General features: G+C 46.6%; 1 protein-coding gene across 9 annotated transcripts in view; it reads right to left on the reverse strand.

Annotated features, from left to right (window-relative positions):
- Window positions 1–20,241, reverse strand: part of FARP1 (FERM, ARH/RhoGEF and pleckstrin domain protein 1) — a 1,178,254-nt gene that overhangs the window by 833,036 nt on the left and 324,977 nt on the right. The window lies entirely within an intron of this gene.

The raw sequence follows: 20,241 nt of genomic DNA on the forward strand, positions 1-20,241 counted from the left end.
AGGCGGGTGGCGTTGAGAATATTAGGGAACTAAATAGAATAAAACAGGCGAATGTGAAACGCCCATAGCATCATAACTATAGGATGCCGCGTCAATTAAGTTGCATACTTGATCTTATGTCAGCATCTCTTTCTTTCTAACCCTCATTCGATAGTATATTAGGCATACAATAGCAAAACATAAAAACAAGACTTTAACACCGACAAACCTATGATATCCAACATGCAACAGGCTACTGGCTTATAAAAAATTATTAGTCATAATTTGTAAAAAATAAAAAAAATAGAATCAGAACAACAATCACAGTACATTACAATAGCGAGATCGGAGGGACTAGAAACATCCAGCAAACATGTAACATTCATATGACTTCCTATGCATTCAGGCTCTATGGACATACTGTGTTATGGCAAATAAAATTCTATTGCTAGTTTTAAATGAATACCAAGCTGGAAGATAGATTTTGGTTAATGTACGATTTCTTCAGTAAGCAGGCACCCCTGATCGAAGGCCCCCAAATATACAGTTGCACCCCACAATTAAGGCCAAGAAACGGGCGATTTAATCAAAACTGAAATGCAATTCAATACATGAATTAAAGGTGGTACCCCAAGCTTCATGGAGGGATGTGGGAGAAGTCAGCAGAACCCTCCCATCGTACACTCCGGAAAGCCCTTAAAATAAGGCTGTTCATCTAAAGCTATGTACACGCTAGCCTCTCTATCACACTCCACATCACTGTTTTGTACCCATGTAACCATGCAAAGCATGTAAAGCATGTACTTGAACTCTGTAACAGTGCCTCCATGCCCATGGGCTGTTGTGTGCTTTATAAAGGGGTAAAATAAATAAAATAAATACACAATCACAGGCAGCTTGGCCCCCGATTTGCTTTTACCATTACTAAAAACAAACCCAAGGCAGGCAGATAATTATTTCCTATGATCACTCAACTCCACTTGTAAAGTTCCAACCAATGTTCGTATAGTTTCAATTTCCTTAAATGATCTCCTACAGTCGATACAGTTTTCATTCAGAAAACAGTGGGAAGTGGCACCCGCGCTCTCACAGGGCATATAGTTTAAAGGGGGTCCACCTCAAATCATTTTCTGACGTCTTGTGCACCTGGTACAATAGGACTTCTTGTGCACCTCGTACAATAGGTAGTGAACGGTATACACTAGCTACTCCAGATCAAGTCATTCCAATTGCACCATCTTGAGTTGTACTATTCCTATCAGATCAATAGTAGGCTCAAGCACACGCCTCTCGCATCATCTACCACCTAAAGATTTCAAATTATTCCTAGGGACAGATACCTGAAATCTAGCAGCTGCAGCTATACAGTGATACGTCAGATCAACGGGAGAATCAAAACGTCTCCCTCAGCCAGGGGTTCATGATTACTTATTAAGTAAATCCTAAAATCCACCTCATTGGACATTTTAAGCATCCCTGCCAGGAGGTTATAATTCTTAACCCTTCCTGGATGAAATTTCTAGGAATTTCATGTAATGCACAAGCATTACCCAATGATACAAGTGAGGAGTCTGATGGTACACCACTACGAGGGAGTAGATCCAGAGTAGATCCATGAGGTTGACATCGCACACCTTAGAAGTCATGTTACTAGTTGTATGCATCATGGCCGGACCACTATTGGCTTTCCTATCGGCATAATCTATTTAGAGGATCTCAGAATGTCCTCTTATTACACAATTCGATTGGAAAGTATTTTCCTCCCCTTTCTTTTATTCAGATTTGCATTCCAATGAGAAAAGAAGCATTTGCCTCTACAATCAATCTGCAATTAGCCCCATATTGTTTGGCAGAACTAGGGGGCGGGGGGCCTGCAGATAAAGGGGTCTATCTGCTACTTTTTCTCCCTACAAATCGGCAAAGACTCCCAAAAAAACAAACAAATGGTGAGTAAAAATACTCCCAACTAAAAATAGGAAACGGACACGTAGGACCTTGTGACACGGCTTCCACTCACACAGCTATATGGATACGTTGGAACCAGTAGCGCAGTAGTACCACAGGGAGAAACTACTGTCGTAACTGCCTGATCGGAAGAAGTAAAGGTGTATCTTCTAAAGTGTATGAATAACTAGGTGAAGAGGGCGCTAGTGACCCAAGAAAGATGGCTGCTCCCATGTGAGCTCCCGCACGGCCCAACAAAATCCTAATTAATCCTGTCATCTCCGGTGGAATACCGCTTCTAAACTGCAGCACATGTTGCCACAAAAGCCTTAGGCATCAGGCAGAAAATCGGCAATCCTTGGAGCCCGGCGCAGCCGAAATCCCGACCGACACGCCCGGGTGGTGAGGGAGACCCGGAGGCCCGCCGGTGCCCGTCTGCCTGCGCCAGTCCTGCCGGCGAGGTGTCAGCGGCCGTGGCAAAGAACAGCAGTGGGAGCGACTCCGAAAGGCCCCTGGCAGGTCGAGAACACCCGGGCACCATCGCCGACTACAGCGAGAGCCGGCTCTGAAGTGCGCTGCCTGGCTGAGGGAGGAGAGTGGGGCTTGGCCAGGCCCCGCAAACAGTCTCCTGAAGCTCCGCGGCGGACAGAGGCCCATGAGAGGAACCGAAGCCGGCGAAACACCGTTGCCCCCTCCCGATTAGGAGCGGTGCAGCGCCGTCTGGGAGGATCCTCCCGGCGGTGCGGAGGCGGCCCCCCACCCCGTGGCCTGTCACTGCTGGCCGCGTTGCGCCCCATTCCGGCGCCGGCTCACGACAGGCCTGCCTGATTCAAGGGAGAGAAGTCGGCAGAGCCCCCTCACCCGCGCACTGCAGCACACCGAAGGCGCAGTCCCGCCCAGCAACCGGGGCCTTGGCCGAGCACAACAGAGGTGGGGGAGGCTCACGAGCAGCTGTGGGAGAGTGACGGAGCATTCAGGTACGGCGCCTGCAGCGCGGGGGGGCGGATCCAGCACCCCAGGGACACTGACCATCGGGCTGAGGGGTCGGGCCCACCCGGGTGTCCCCCCAAGAGGCACTGCAGACAGCGTTCGCACATACGGCGGCTGGCCCAGCCTCCTTCAGCCACCACAAACCAGCACAGTATGCCTGTTCCCATGCAATTTTGAACAACTCAAAACCCCGAGAGGTGCATCACACAGCTACGCCAGGCTAGTCAGCACACGCCCCTCGACCAAACAGCGAGGTTACCTAGAACCGACGGCCGGCGCCATTACCTCAGTCCACCAGTCGGTCAAATCAGCAGAACAACATCCACACAGCGCACGCAAGCACGCAATGGGGAAATCCGACAAGTCGCAACGCAAATTGAACTTTAAAGGGGGCACTTCGTCCAAACCACCAAGATATAATTGCGAACCAGAATCCCCACCGCAGATATCCGGCCAAGAAGAGTGCGAATCACACACGCTCGACATTAGAGCACTGCTCCTAGAATTGAAAAATGGAATCAACAGCCTGGGTAGTAAATTGGACGACCTCTCATCCAAGGTAGACCAGGTGCAACATAGGCTAAAGCGAGCGATTGGATGGGGCAGAGCAACGAATGTCCAACCTCGACGACGGAATGACATCCCTCACCACTAGAGTGGCGACTCTTGAAGCCCAGATGAAAACAGCCAATGCACGGAATGAAGACCTTGAAGGGTGCTCGAGGAGGAACATCAGGATAGTCGGGGTAAGGGAGAAATAACTTAAAGTCAAAATGGAGGACCACTTTGAGGTGATGTGCAAGTCCCTCTTCGGTCCAGAAGCACTCTCGCATTTATTCGTCATCGAAAGGGCCCATAGAATACCGGCATCAAAACCCATCGTCGGTGCGCCCCCTTGACCAATAATAGCAAAACTCCTCAACTATAAAGACAGATGCGATCCTACGAATGGCCAGGGAGAAAGGCGAGCTACAACACGACGGCGACACAGTTCACTTCTACCCTGACTTCTCGCCAGCCGTCCAGGCCCAAAGAAGGTCCTTCACCAACATCAAACAAAGACTCTGATCCAATCAAATCCCTTATTCGATGCAGTTTCCCACTCGCTTAAGAATACAACACCAGGGAAGGACACCGTTTTTTAAACACCAGAAGAAGCACACACATCTGGATCAAGCTAGCTGCGGTCCACCAGAGTACAACCAACCGCGTGCACAGAGGGAACGGGCCCAACGGAATCCACCATAGGCAACTACAGGCAACAGAACACCGCATTAACTTAAAGAATATTCCACCGGTACACCCCACAAGGGTTTACACACCCCATGGCCGTGCCACTTGGGAGGATCCTAGCGCCCCTAGCACAGCAATGTTCAAGACCACCAGTTAAACGTTATTAAGTTGGGTCTACATGACGAGCAAGTTGGGGGTTGCTCGTGAAGAAAGGGAGGGGGATTTACACCAGTTGGGAGTTAACAAGTTGCATCAAGTTCGAGGCGACCCACATGCGCTGCCCACGAGGAACCACGCGACGCTCTGCACCCACCCGCCACCACACACCACCTCCAACTTTTGATGGCAAATCACCCAAAACTGATGGCGCAAAAAAAACCAAAAGACAGCACCTTCACCGTAGCCACATGGAATATCAGGAGGTAGTAACCAGCCGGCCAAAGTGAGAAAAATCACTCAATACCTACGTCTTCACAAGATCGACATAGCTCTTATTCAGGAGACTCACCTATCCCCGACCACTGAGCGTCCTTTTGCAAAGGATTGGGGCTGCCACCGATACTTTCATTCTCGTCGTATGCTAGAGGGGTGGCTATCCTGATCAAGAAAACGATTAACTTCAAATTAATCTCAGAAAGGAGAGACACAGAGGGCAGATCGCTACTGATACGCGGAACAATAGATGGTGAAATCACCCTGGTAAATTCCTACAGACCAAACACTGACAGCCCCAACAACTTTGAATGGGTAATGACCCAACTAAACTCCGTGGGGCTCTCCACGATCATATGGGGCGGGGACCTCAACACTACGCTCAATCCCTCTAAAGATAAATCGCATACATCATTTGCAACCCCTTCCAAAGCAAGCATGCAAATTAGGGAAATCTGCAGAGCCTACCACCTCGTCGACATCTGGAGAAACAAACACCCTGACACCAGAGACTTCACCTTCTACTCCTGGGCACATAAAACCAGCTCAAGAATAGACTACCTCTTGGTGTCCGCACACAGCCGTCTGCAATGGGGGGAGTGCAACATCCAACCACGTGCACTATCGGATCACTCCATGGTGTCTCTGGAGTGTACCAACGCACAGGCAATCAAACCTACTCCGCATTGGAGATTCAGACCCAGAGCGCTACAGCACACCGTTTTCGCAGACGAGCTCCAATCAGAATTAACATCCTTCTTAGACGTCAACCAAGGTTCAGTGACTTCGGCCGGGACTCTGTGGGAGTCCATGAAGTGCTTCACCAGGGGTGTCTGTATGGCAAAAGAAAACGGAATTTTAAAACTGATACGAAGAGAACTGTACATTAGCGAAACTCGCCTCAAAGACCTCGAAAGCTCCCTCTTGGTAAGCAACAACCCATAGGTCCTCGCTGAAATCAGAAAGGAGCTGGAGACATTCAGAAACACAGCCGAAAGGGAGGTGAAATTCCTCGACCGCCACCGAAAAATCCGCCAATAAGGTGAAGGGCAACAACCCGGAGCCCTCCTGGCAAGACTCATAGCAGCTGACAGAAAACCTACGTCAATTGAGTCAGTAACTGATCACTCCGGCAACACCATCCACTCCGCAACCGAAATTGTCGAGACATTCCGCCGTTTTTATCAGTTCCTCAAGCTACTCCGTAAGCCCGGACGAGCTAACACAATACCTAAACACAGTGGAGCTCTTCTGGGTCGACTCGGAGCCCAGAGAACTTTTGAACACCCCCATCGCCACCGACGAGATCCTCGAGGCCATCAAGGAGCTACCCCACACAAAAGCACCTGGTCCAGACGGCTTGACCGGCGAATTTTATAAATTCTTCGCTGAGCTGCTCGCCCCGCTACTCCTCCAATTGTATGAGGAAGCCCTGACCAACGACCAACTGCCACCAACCCTGTACATGGCCAACATCATACTCTTGGACAAACCTGGCAAGGACCCAACCCACTGCGGCTCCTACAGGCCCATATCTTTGATAAATCGTGACAACAAAATCTACGCAAAAATTCTAACAAAGCGACCATTGCCCCTCATGCCCGCCATGGTACTGGCCGATCAGGCAGGCTTCATCCCTGGAAGAAACGCCTCGTTCGGAATAAAACGAATGTTTGGAGCAATGGAAGCACTCGACGCGGAGAGCCAAGCGGTGGCGGTGCTACTTGATGCCGAAAAGGCATTCAACTCGGTCGAATGGGCTTTTCTCTTTACGATTCTCGAGAGGGTGGGCCTAGGGAACCGCTTCATACACCTGATCTCACTACTTTACAAAAAGCCAACATCCAACATCCTACTAGGAGGCCTGCGATCAGCTGACATTCACCTCCGAAGGGGCACCAGACAAGGCTGTCCTCTCTCTGCACTGCTATTCGCTCTCGTAATGGAACCATTGGCTTCTGACCTGCGCCTACACCACCTCCACAGAGGCCTCTCATTCGGGCCCCACAGGATGATCATCTCCTTGTACGCAGACAACGTCGCCCTGTTCCTCCAGAATGCGGAGGAGAACCTGAACCCCGTGATGAGAGCAGTTATTCAATTCGGACACTTCTCAGGACTAAGAATTAACAACACCATATCCGTCATCTTCCCACTCACCGTCGCGACCATCGAATTCACAGACGACTTTGGCTTCCAATGGCAACGCTCAAATGTGAGATATCTAGGCATTCACTCTCGCCTCTATCCAACTCCGGATCGACAGGTGGAAGTCACTGCCGCTGACCCTCTGGGGCAGAGTATCAATGGTAAAAATGATAATTCTGCCAAAGCTACTGTACCTATTTGTGAATATTCCTTTGCTGCTCCCCCAGAGGATCCTGCAACGCATTAAAAGCATGGTCCTTGACCTCATCTGGGCTGGCAAGGTGGTGAGAGTTGCATACACCACATTGACTACCAACTCGGCAAGGGGGTTTGGCCCTTCCGGACCTGGAACGCTACTACTGGGCCGCCCAAGCACAATTTTTGAGCCACTGGTACGCAACACAGTTTATAAAGGCCTCATGTACAAATCGAGAGGGCACTCGCATCTCCACACCTCCTTCGTGCCATAATTTTCAGTCACTTCTCAACCGGCCAACGTTCAATGAACCCCGTCGCCACCACCTACTCAATATAGAGAAAGATAGCTAAGAAAAACAATGTCACAACCAGATTCTCCCCGCTTCTTCCAATCAAACACATCCCAGGAATTCCAGTCACATCTGAGAAAGTATTTCTACTATGGACCAAAACTCCAGTTGAATGCCATGCACAATCTCATCCCGGAGGGAGCCTTCCTGACCTTGCAACAAGCACCAGAAATGGGAAGCAACAACGCTCTTGACACCTTCGTCTACCTAAGACTACGTCACTCGCTGCAGGCGGAAATCCCGACCTTTCCGCATCAACCACCTGATCAGCTGCTACTACACAACACAATTCAAGCCCAGGGAGAGGGACACCTAGTGACGAATATCTACAAAGCCCTCCTTAGTGAACAAAAACCGTCTTGCTCAAAAGCAAAGAAAAACTGGGAAAAAGCGCTAGATACCAGAATCCCTGACAACGAATGGGCCTACGTACTAAACCTAACGCAAAAGGTTGCGTTAAACCCGAGATTTAAATTGATTCACTTCAGCTTCCTTCACCAAACTTACCACACCCCCAAGCGACTCCATACTCAAAAAGAATCAATATCCGCAGAATGTCAGATGTGGAGCGCCGGAGGCAGACTTTCTTCACCTAGCATGGTCCTGTCCGTCTGCAGCCACCTTCTGGAACGCAATCTTCGAAAAAACGTCTGCAATAATAGGAACAGACCTCGATATAGACCCTAAAACGGCGATGCTGGGCTTGACACAATCGCTGCCGGATACGGTCAGGAAACTGACAGACTTATTACTTACTCATCCTAGCACAGAGAAGAGTCGCATGCACCTGGGGCAGAGGACCCCCCCCCCCAAGCTCCCAACTCTGGCTTAAAGACATCACATACTGTCAAGACGTAAAGACAGACTTCTTAAAGACTCTACCGCTACACTCACGCCCCCCAGACATTTGGGGGCCATACATTGCGTTCCTGTTGTCAAAGACAGACACATCCGACTCACAGCCACCATCCCCGTCACGGAGTCCAGTCACCAGCGTACTGCACAACGACACGGCCACCAACGCGGCACCACGCAAATAACTGTCCAAGTTTAAAGACTATGCTAATTCAAGGGGCGAGGAGGTGCGGGGGGAGGAGGGTGCGGGTTTCAAGTTTTGGTCAGCGCATGGCCTCACTGTTTGTTATGTTGAAAATACCAATTAAGAAAGTTTTTTTTTAAAAAAATGAATAACTAGGTGAAAACCAAAAAAGTATTCCAAAAACATTTACGTTTTCCAGTTAAAACATTTTGACTCACTTATAAAATACTCCATCCAATGCTCATGTTTTGCACCATGTGGGGCTGCAATAGCTACAATTCTAGTTAAAACAGCTAAAAAGCATAATTCATCATGAAATTCATAGACTAAAAAAAAAAAAAAAAAACAGTTTATCAAGAAACAATGTACAAATCAAATATGAAGCCAATAACACAACCATTTTTGAAAACTACAGGTAAACAATATAGCAGAATAAAATCAACCAAAAGAAATAAGGAGGCGGGCAGGTTCCCTGTCCCAAGGCAATCCACTGTACCAATCAAGTTGCCATAGAACACTCACAGCACTAATACTTTCAATTAGACCAAGTACAGGATCCACATATAACTCCACTACGTTCTGGGCTAATCAATCACTGATATTGGCAAGGAGTAGATCCGGGTAGTAGGAGCGGTATATAAATAGTGAAACCTTTCCTGTGTCTGGGAACACTCGACAGCTCAAAGGGGCCACCATAGTAGGTCTCTCCTCCGCCCTCAAACCCGGCAGGCACAGAAGCCTATGTATGCTGTCCAAGTCCAATACAATGAATGTGCAGCATATAAATCACATATAAGCCTGAGATTAGGTTAAAAGCTTATATTGCCAGATGCAAGAACATCAAAATGCTAGACGTAATTATCATCGGCCTCAGCACAGGCTAGGCAGAAAGACGAACTTGGCAGACAAAGAAAATAAGTTCTGCAAGTGATCATTAGAGTAATTATCTGAAGCATGGCATTCACAACCAACCTAACTACTGCATGTAGGCCCTTCTGGGTCCTATCAGGATCATACATAAAATCACCTGCCACCAACAGCATTAGTGCGGGCATCACCCAAAAGTCTCTGTCCGGGGATCCGCCTCTTACTTTGCTTGGCTCAGCATGGTCCCTGCGTCTCTGCTTCCACTCCCAGCAGCTTACAAAAGCAAACGCCCTTAGCACGGCCTTTGCCAAAAAGGATTTTAAGTACTTCCCATCTTCGGGGGTCAGCTCAGCAGGGTCCCAATGCGCCTGCTTGCACTCCCACCAGACCATTAGACCATGCTTGGAAGAGTGCAGGAGCCGTCTATCGGGCAATACAATACTGAAAGTCTATTACAGGTCTTACGGTCCCACAAGAATGGCCTCCAAATCCACCGTACAAGGAGCAAATGGGATCAGCCAAACAAGGAGAAAATGGGATCAGCCATACAAGGAGCAAATGGGTTATAGAAGAAAGCAGCAACAGGCCAGTTCAACTAGGGTGGCAAAAATCCTTAAGGATTTAACAATTTGCAAGAACAGCGCTGTAACAAGAAGCACAGTGCTGCCAGCCATTTTGGCAGCCAGAGTATTCCCACTGCCGGGTGCTTTACATAACCTAGCCAGATGGCTGTTGCATGAACCCAGTATTGGAGAGGAAGGGTGCTGGGAACAAGAGGAGATCGTACTGACAGGCAGTGTTATAATATTTATAAATCCGTAGTGGAGACTGCATTATGGGTGATGCAGCAGATAATGTCCCGATGGGCCACAGAGGCTGCCTCTAGGGATGGAAAGTTATTTCTAGTGTTGATTCTGAACCCGGTCACTGTGGCATGAATACAGTAACTTCATGATTTTATATTTAAAACTAGACTTTTTTTTTTTTTAAAGAAGCACAGGTTGAAGACGTCAGGAAGTAGGTACTGGGAAAAAAATTAAGTGCATGCCAAGGCGGTAAATCCCCCAATTGCAAATATGTACTAGTGCTTTCTTATCGCACCTCTTTATCCAGCAAAGGCTGGCGAACACAGCGTTTCTGTAACGAACTAGATTTGGAAACTAAAACTGGCATCAGACGCACTATCTATCCTGCACGTCTTTTGGGCGCCAGAGTTCTAGCAAAGCCACATATCTTAACAAAACAAGCAAGATAGAAACGCTTTCAAGTGAAGAAGAAATGACGCTTAAAAACAAAAGCAACACTGAAGCGAAGGATCATGTAAACTGGGAAATGGCGACCTGAAATGTGGCCACATCCATTTACCCCCACCCCTAAAGGGAACACATGTACTCGGCCACCACCTTTGGGGTATGTGGGTGCTGTAGAGGGTCAGAGCCTCAGCCCAGGTCATGCAACACCCAATCTCTTCAAGGAACTCAAGCCTGGCGATTTGCATAAAAGTACGTAGCATTTTGGGAACATAAGAATGCCCACAATGTTATTTATGTCTGATATTGATTCAGCAAGAAACACCTTTGAGCAAGTAATTGAAGTCGGGCTCTCTGCTCAATAGTCGCCCCCAAAAAAGTCTGTTCTCAACAGATTATGTGCCTTTGACAGTATCTGCTGTGATAGATCAGAAACAGGAGAGAGACGATAACATTCAGTGCTCCAGATAAGATTTTGAAGTGGGAGTATTTTATTCCCTTTTTTTTGAAGTTGCAAGGAAAATTATTTTTTGGGGAATAAAAATATAAATCCATTTCCCAATGGGGCTGTTTTATAAGAGTAAAATATGTTTCACCAGGAAAACAAATGTTTTTGTAATTATTTCCTTGCACCTAGTTATTTATGCACATTAAAAGATAGCAGTTTACTACATTCTGATTAGGCAGTATTAACAGTCTTTTCTCCGGTACTACATGCACTACTGGTACAAACATACGCATGAAACTCTTTGGGTAAAGCAGGGGCACATGGTCATATGGTCATATGCGTCTCTTTCCTATTTTTTTCTGCAGGTATTTTTACTCCTATTTTTAGGGAGTATTTGACCATTTTTAGGGAGTAAAGGTGGCTGATAGCCCCATTATCTGTAGGGCTGACTGCATTGTTTTCGTAACTTTTATTTATTGTTAAGTGCTCAAAAACGTAGGCTGTCCCCATCTCCAAGGTGCTTGTCAGGATGTTGGTTACAAATAAGGAAGTCCTCCAACCGGAATCCTATACTACGTGTGGTCTGTCATTATCACTCAAAAAAGAATCACAAACAACCAAAATACTGTTGGGCGTAGTGCCTAAGCAAGTGGCTGGTGGTTGACTTCTGAACCCCCCCCCCCCACCCCCTTGCATGCCCTTTTCAATGCTTTTCAATTGAGGCTTCTTGACCAGTTTAAAGGCTGGGCATGAGCTTGATGGGAGTTTCCCAGCTTTCCTCTCCTGCATTGTTCAAGTCAGTCTGATCAAGTGCCTCTTTCACCCTGCCTTGGGTCCTAGTTTCTCTCACCCAGTCTTGTGGTCTTCAGTCTCTCAGCCTACCTTGAGTGTTCATTTATTGTACCCCTACTTTGAATCTCCGGTATCTCCCCACTGTGGGGTTTTGTGTCGCTCGCCCCATCTTGGGCTTTCGTCTCTTCTACCCCACCCTAGGGTAACTGGTTTGTCACCCCGACTTGGGGGATCTGATTTCTTCTACCCTGCCGTGGGGTCTCGGGTCTCTCACCCCCACCTGGGGGTCTCCTTGGCCCGGTTCTCCGCTCTCCTGATTCCATGGAGCCACTGCATACCGATGTTCCTGTTCCAGTGCCCACCGGGAGAGTCAGCAGTTATGTTGCCATGGTGCGTTCTCGTCGATTCCCTCCAGGCATGTATTGGGCAGCGTGTGCCCCGTTCTCCATTGGGCCCTGGGTTTGTCATCTCAGTTTGTTGGGTGTCTGCTTCTCCGGCAGTCACGGTCCACAGTGCTCCTTTGTGTTGTGCCTCTCAAGCTCCTATTCTAACAGGTATAGGAGAGATCACCCCCTGTGGGATCCTGCTTGGCCCATCCACTAGGGGTGTTAGTTTAGCAGGGTTACCACCGTAGTCCCAAAGATGATGGTTCCCCTGACGAATACTGTGTATGTGTCTCACTGCACAGAGTTTATACATTAAATATTATTGCATGCGCAAGTCTCCTGGGTGAGAACTCTGTCTGGAACAAATCCTGGAGATTCCTGTCCTAGCCTGGGATAGACCAGCGCTCCAGGAGGACAAACCTTCGAAGACTGCAGCACTGTTTTGTCCCAGCCAATTTCCTTCTTCCAACCCTAGGACGACTGCCAAACGAGAACATAGGAGGGGAAAAAAAGCCATAATGCAAAATGAAAAAGTGACAATAAGCCATGTAATCTAAGATTGGCGACAGAGTAAAATAATGGAAAATATAGGATTTTTTATTACTCATCAGATTCTTAAGATATCTTTTAAGTAATGGCTTGTGATGAGAAGGGTGATCCGGTCATGAACGTATTTTTTAAAATTCCCATTTCTTTGGACAAGCCTTTTGTATTCGTAGTGAACACAAAAGAGACTGATCTGAAGAGAGCCAAAGCACGTTCAAGCAACATTTAAGCATTCTTCAATACAGCTTTTTGATTGTTGTATATCAAATGCTAAAAACAAACGTAATTATGGGCTCGCCAGAATCCAGTCTTTAGTCTAGATGTCTTAATTGTGGTATTCTTTTTTACATGAATCCAAAAAAGCAGCAGAGCAGATTAAATTTAAGCATCCAAAAGCAGAAATCTCCCTTCTTTCTCAAAAATAACTGTCGAATGTGGAAAGACAAGAAAATAGCTTTGTTTAGTGAAGGGTGCAGAGGAAGATGTGGACAACATCATGGCACAATAAGAAATAGGCATCTGTCCCAGTATCTCTTCACTGCCATAATTCTGCTTAGGTTTTCAATTTTTGAATACATCTGAACTCGATACCTTCGTTAAGACAAATGCAAATTCTTGGATGCCATGTAACTTCCAAGACCAGGGAGATCTGGTCCCTTCTCACTGGAGTTATTCTACAACTGAACCTCTTCTTGGCGGATGGAGAAGTGGCTTGATTGTCTCCATCTCCCGTTTAAAGGGGATTCATTAAAACCACACACACACAATTCAGGAGGAAAATGTACAAGTCCTGCTGCAGTTTTGAGCCATTGCCTAAAATAAAACAGTCAACAATCAAGGCATTACACCCACTAGTACAGGTGCCTCTAGGTCAGGTCCTTAACAGTCATATCCAGTTTTCAATATGGCCACTGGCACTATGAAGGACTCTCGTTTAGATTTACCTTGTGGGCAAATACCTTCTACCGACACCCTGAAAAAAAAAAAGGAGTGGGGTTGGCTCTGGCAGACCAGTCGGGCCAATGCTGCAATGTATTGAGTTCATAAAAAAATATGAACTTTTTAATCCCTGTACTCCTAGCGCTTCCAAAAGGGAAGTAGGCGTGGATTTGCCACTATTCTCCTTAAGTTTTAATTACAAATGTTCACCATTTCTGAAGTCGCCCATCAGAAGAACAGTAAATTACGCGCTTGATACTTTCTATTCTCCTGCCTACCTGAAGGCATGACCTCCCAACTAACACCACTGACAATTCTAAAAACATGCCTCCGAGTCAGTATTTCAATCTTAAGACGTAGGTGTACACAAATAGGCATTGAAATCATGATAACGGCAGAGGGAGACAGGCAGGTGATATTCCAGTCGATCTCAAATGCCAGCAAAGTCTCGACACCAGGAAAATTTGGAGAAGAGTTCTGAATCTCCAACAATCGACCCAGATTTCTGCTATTCGGCATGGATTAAGTGTGTGCTCACTGGAAAGCAGAGCACACTGGAGACTATAAGAAACTACTCGAGCCACCTAAAGATTCCCTATTCTGTAATCTGTGTCTGATTAAGAATAGCCAAAGAGCCTGTAACTTCAAGGATTTTGTGCAATTGTGTTCCGATGTTTTAAGTAAAATTGTACTGTTGGATAAAGACATTATTGAAAATACAGCTATAGTTAAAAAAATATATTATATAGGGAGGAGTGGTTAAAGATGGTAGCCAATCCTGTAGCCACTTAAAACTGTAATGTAAACAAAAATGTGACTACCACCACCTTATTTGATGAGATACCCAAAACAGACATTTTAGAAGGTCCTTTTTTAAATGTAAACTTAATCTTCACTTCGCAAGAAAGGTTCTTGGTCAGTACAAGTTTTTTTGTGGCGCTGCTTTGGAATCCCTTTTCAATCTGGTGACACACTGTTCAGCTCTTCAAGGGGAAAAGATTGTCCTTCCGTAAAGAACATCTGTACTGGAAAAATCCTTATAGTCCTAATGGCCAAGCTGGTCGCACTACCTCCATATTAACATCCATTGTAGAATGTTTAGATAGTTTACATTTGGTCTATCCTGCGTTACAATTCATTTTTAGAGATTTGGACATGAATTGTGCATTTGAATTTTTATTTTTATAAGTGTTTGGGTTTTGGAAATGCTAACATATCAAATTGAATATTTGTATCAAATGTGTATGAATTGGATTGAATAAGTATTGTTCTTTTGTATTTCAAGGTGTCCTTTTCTTCTATAAATGGTCAACCGTCATTTGTTTAACTATAAGACCAATGAAAAAGAAAATAATAAGTCTGCTTTTTAGGCAGGGATCAATATTTTTACTCTACATAAATCAATACCTGAATTAGCATTACAACAATTCCAAAGAGTCTGCATAACAGCAGGAATTACGATTTTGGATGACAGGTACAATATGAAATTAGAGTTGGCAACTAAAATCGGCACCCTCTCCTCATATAAAAGGTTACACCCAACTCAAATTGAAATCATTACAGAATCTGTATGTAAAAACCTAGTTGCTGTTCGAGGGAACTATGCTAGCAAACATTGTAACCCCCGGCCCAAATGGGGTCCTTTTAGGTATGGGGTTATAGATATGAATAGTGTCTAGATAGAGGGGGGTGTTAATGGAATGGAGAGGATAGGATAGACCAAACATGACGCAAACAAAGCTAAGGGTTATTAAAAAGTTCTTTATTAAAGTGAATGTGTTTGACAGCGCTGTGAATAAGATTTAAGAAAGTTTCTCCGCCAAGAGGTGGTGCGGAGGGGAAGGGGGGGGCAACACATAGAACATTTGAACTGAAGTCAATGAAAAGGGCTCCCCTGCCAACAAGAAGGGATTTACCTGGGTAGAGATTCCTAGCAAGGGGTTGAAAACAAGCACCATTGAAAAGTGACAGTTTGCAGAAGAGGGAGAACAGTGCAGGTGAGAAGAAATGTGCGTCATGTGAGACAGACATCGTATCAAGAGATGACAGACAACAGATATGTATTTAACAAAACTTTATTATCAGGATGGTATATACTTCTTAACAAAACTATCAGGATGGTATAACGCCCATCTAAACTTATGCTATGGTGGGATTTTCCCTCCCTGGAGAAATCTAAGGTAAATCTGTGTCTACAAGTCCAAATCAAAATCAAAAGGTCTGTGTCAAAACCTACGCTTGCCCTCACAACTGCAACATAATCTAGTGGGGAAATGATCACAACCAAATTTAAGTCTTCAACTTCAATATAGTTCCAAAGTAACTTTGTTTCAATGAGATGTGATCACATTCTGAAGCTACCTTCTGTAGATTCACAGGTATCACAGTTTGCAACAAAAATAGGGTCTTGGGTTTCCCTTCCCCAAGTTCAAATGTAATCCGGTTCATATAATACTGTGATCTTGGGACTCCTTTCCCCAAGATAAACACTTGCCCTCCAGTTATTTGATTCTCAGGGTTCCCTTCCGTAAGGCTGTGTTAAGACGGATTTCTGAACTCTGTCCTGGTGGCGCAGAAGTTCAGAAGGCCAACCTAATTACTTGGAACAGGGTAACCTCTGGACAAGCCAGACCAATCAAGGTAGCGATCGCGGCGGTCAAGACTAGGTCTCAAGAGGGGTGAGGGTGACTGAAAGCCCGCAATGAGCACACAAAGCAAGAGCGCTTACAAACTACTCCAAACAGTTGTTATATCAAAAATAGATACACATTTATTTTAAGGCCTTTAAAATAATGACCGTAGCGAGAAAATCACAATATCACAATATTAAACCAACACATACCAAATCAACACAATATATATACAAATACACAGTCGCAAGCGTTTAAAGCACGAAATATGTAGTCCACCTGCCAGGGAAGGAAAACAGGCAGTGCGATAACGCTTTAGACTCAGTTCGCCTTCAGAGGCACCTAACTAGATGGAAGTCCGAGCCCTGCGAAGAGTGGAGCCTTGTGCTCAAAGTACCTGCCACGCCGGTGCCAACGGGCAAAAGGGGAAGCTCTTCGGAGGAAGTCAGGCAGTTCGGGTTAGTGCACAGCAGAAGGAGAACAGGTTCCACAACTCAAGCGCAGCCTCCACAGCGGGCAGAAGCAGAGCGCGAGTACGGCCAAAAGGGTGCTGTTTTTACACAGCAGGGAAAAGCAATGGGATACTGCAGGAGGGCGACCAGATCCTAGCTAAACTACTCACCGGTCCCCGAAGCAAGCAGACCCAGGCTTCTCCACGTTAGTTTCAGCAGCTGGCGGCTTCAGAAGAGCAGGGAACGCCTCGTAGTCGTGTAGAGCAAAAAGACGTCCCAATCGACGAAACCAGCACAGTTTTGTTGCCGCAGCAGGACAACGGAGCGGCCGTGTGTATTCAAGCCAAATGTACACTCCTCCCTTCAGACTTGGGAACGCCAAGTGTACGAAGCGTGGGAGAGTGACAAGGACTCGAAATACAACACAACCTGGCGGCAGTTACAGAGCAGGACTCCCTTGTAAGCTGGTCAGTCAACTGGATGGCCCAGAGACACTTCCGAAGGCTTACTTGGCAGGAGATGATGAAGTCGCCGGGAATAGCTGTTCCTGCTATTCCAAAGGTCGAAGCACCAGTACAGGCCTTCTGGTTCGATCCAAGGCGGAAAGGGCTTCACAGGACGACAGCAGTGCAAAGGAGGATTCCTTCAGCGGGTCACCAGCGATTCCTCGGTCCAGCCTCTTGGTTGCAGGATACTTGGCTCCTGTATTCCTTCGTTCGTGAGAACTCAGGAGATCGACATGGTAGTGGTGTTTCCAGCTCCCTCTTATCCACGGTTCCCTTCGCGCCAAAACGGAGGGGAGCCAATGGGAGATCCGCTCATCAACACACATACCATACGTGGACCAATCACGGACCACGGTGGTCCCAGGCATTCACACCACCCCAGACTCTCTGGCACCCAGGATGTGTATTGGGACCAGACATCCCAGCCCACACCCTGGAGGCACACAAACGACATGTAGAAGCCCGCGAAAGCAACCACGTTTCGCGGGAAAGTACATGCCCAAATAAGGAAGGCCCCGGGTCGCCCGACCTGGGGAAGGTGAAGGGAGCAAGACGGTCAGTGGACAGGACAAAGGAGCCTCGTGGTCTGGCCATTTTGGGAGCCAGGCCACCATTTTGGGTTCAGTGCGAAAAACGTGCTCAGAACGCCAAAAGGAGCTCAAAATAAACAAAACGATCGCTGCCACCATTCCAGTCCCTGAATGACTTGCACCGATCAAATACCATCCTAAAAGAGTATCTAGGGTCTGTAGAAGGCTAGAGACCCAAGAGAGCTGTAACTTAGCTTACAGTGCCCTCTTGTGTCATGTTGCACTAAAGCCGCAACATGATAAAAGAAACTACGGGAAACAGCGTTCCCCGGTACTGACTGTCTTAAGGGCATGTCAGTTTCCCCATAAGAAAGGAGCGAAAGCCCAGAGAGGTGCGGCAGAAGGCTGTACTTCTCTGGCAAAGTCAAGAACAAGGTTAAAAACAATAGCAAAAAGTTTAGGGGTTGCCACATGGAAGGAAAATTCCCTACAATTATGAAATCTTTCCTAACAGGCTGTCATGGAGAAATTGACATGTTTCTTCTGTTCACAAGTTTACAAGAGAATACACAGTCCATTTGGCGCGTCCTTTAGTTACCTTCACCAAGGACACACTTTTGCTGCTTTTTCAATATTTAGTGGTTTCCGTTCTAGGTGCAGTTGTCAGACCACATGGTCTACCCACTACAGTTCACGCAACCAGCAACCACATGCCTGGTCTGTAATTGGACTCTTGATATTGGCAATGTCAGTGTTTAGGAAACTTTCTGGTCTAGGCGCAGTTGTCAGACCACACGATCCACCCATCACAGGACACGCAACCATAAGTTTACCCAAAGGCCATTTTACAGTAATATTCAAGACAACTCTTCAATGTCCTTATATGCCTTGCAGATATCTTAAGGTGTTTTTCTGGCAGTGGTTTACTTAATACACTCGATTGTTCCAAAATGTTTAAGCAGTCTTTAGCATTTTAGAGTCTGATCAAGTAACAACTTTCTTTCCATTCAATTCTTCATAATTGCAGCATTCACTTGGTTTCACTCAAACCACGACTTTCCTGTCGCCCAATATCCAGAAAATGTAATGTTGCAGTTTTGAGACTTGAATATCACCTTTAATTCATTTTGGCATTCAACAATTGAAGTTTTAACTACTGCCGGCTTGATGAGCACTTTTTATACAGTTCAGTACGTAGTAAATGCAGTTTTAAGTTTTAGTTTTACATGTTGTAAATAACACCTTTCATTTAGTTTGATATTCACTAAGTGCTGTTTTTCAGGTATTCCGTAGACCTTTTTCCAGATCGATGGTCTCTTGAAGCAGTCCTAGTGTCTAGACACTTACTGGGTCTCCGCAACTCCGTTCGGAGGGTTCTCCCAAAGCGGGAAAACCAACACCAGTTTGCTGGGTGCTCCACTCCACATGCCAGCCTTCGTGCTTGGCTCTGCCTCTGCTCCCTGGTAGCGCATGCAGTACACCTTCCCTCACAAAGGTTCCCAGTCCTGCACAGTCACCTCGGAAAGACTCCCGGGATCTCAGTCAGCGTTTCGGCTTCTCGCTTCTCAGCAAGGCAATGCCTTGGTTCTATGTTCCTTCTGCAATTGCTACTCTCATGTACCTCCGATTTCCACCTTTTATACTTTTATCTACTACTAACAAGATGCAGGTGAAAGGAGGTACACTCAATTGCCTGACCCTGCTTAAGCTAATTAGTGTGACCTGCCTGATCTTTTTACTACATGCCTCCAGACCACCCTTCCTCATCCAAGTACCATAGTAGTGTTTATTATACACACTGTACTATTCGTAGTAGTTTCTTCTCAGTACTTAATGTAAAACTACAGGGCGGTGGAATGAGATTGACAACAGCCCATAAAGGCTAAGGGGAGTGAGGGCAGGTCAATATCAGGAAAGGGGGGGGGGATACCATGTATCACCTTTGGGCACTCTCTCTCCAATCCCCAAAGATACTCAGTGATCCTCCCTCGCTTGTCCAACACTGGGGTCAGGATCGGTTCACATCGCCTTTCTCTTGGTAACCTGAGGGCTAAATGTGAGGGTGGTGTCCCAGGAGGGCTAAATGTGAGAAGGCCCTCAGATTTCACAGTACTCCCAGGGAGGGTGTGGCCTCAAGCAGCCCTCAAAGGTTCCAGAGATCCTGCTGGCCAGGCTATGTATGCTAGCTGCAGCATGGCACTGGGCAAAGCCCCGGGGCTACGTGTCGAGAGCAGGCTGGATCCAGGGCCCTGTGCACCAAGCACCAAATGCAGGGAATAGCTTGAGGCCCATAGAGACTGCTCAGGGGCCAGACCTGACAGGCCTATAAAGACCAAAGCCGCGGGACGTGCGAGGGGGGGTTGGCCCAGATGAAGAGGTACCCCACTCCATGCTAGGTTTGAATCATCGCAGCAAGCTCAGACGAGCAGCAGAGCCTGTGAAGCTTATGATATGCCCAGGCGCTGTACTGGAGAGTTCTAAAAGAAAGGGCACTTCCAATGAGGGTATAGGAAGATTTTACTAACAAAAAAAAAAAATGGTCGCAACGACCAAAAGTTCTAAAAATGCTACCACCAAAGGTT

Source organism: Ambystoma mexicanum, chromosome 7q (assembly GCF_040938575.1).
Source record: "Ambystoma mexicanum isolate Mex_15411 chromosome 7q, UKY_AmexF1_1, whole genome shotgun sequence".
NCBI classification, from domain to species: Eukaryota; Metazoa; Chordata; class Amphibia; order Caudata; family Ambystomatidae; genus Ambystoma; species Ambystoma mexicanum.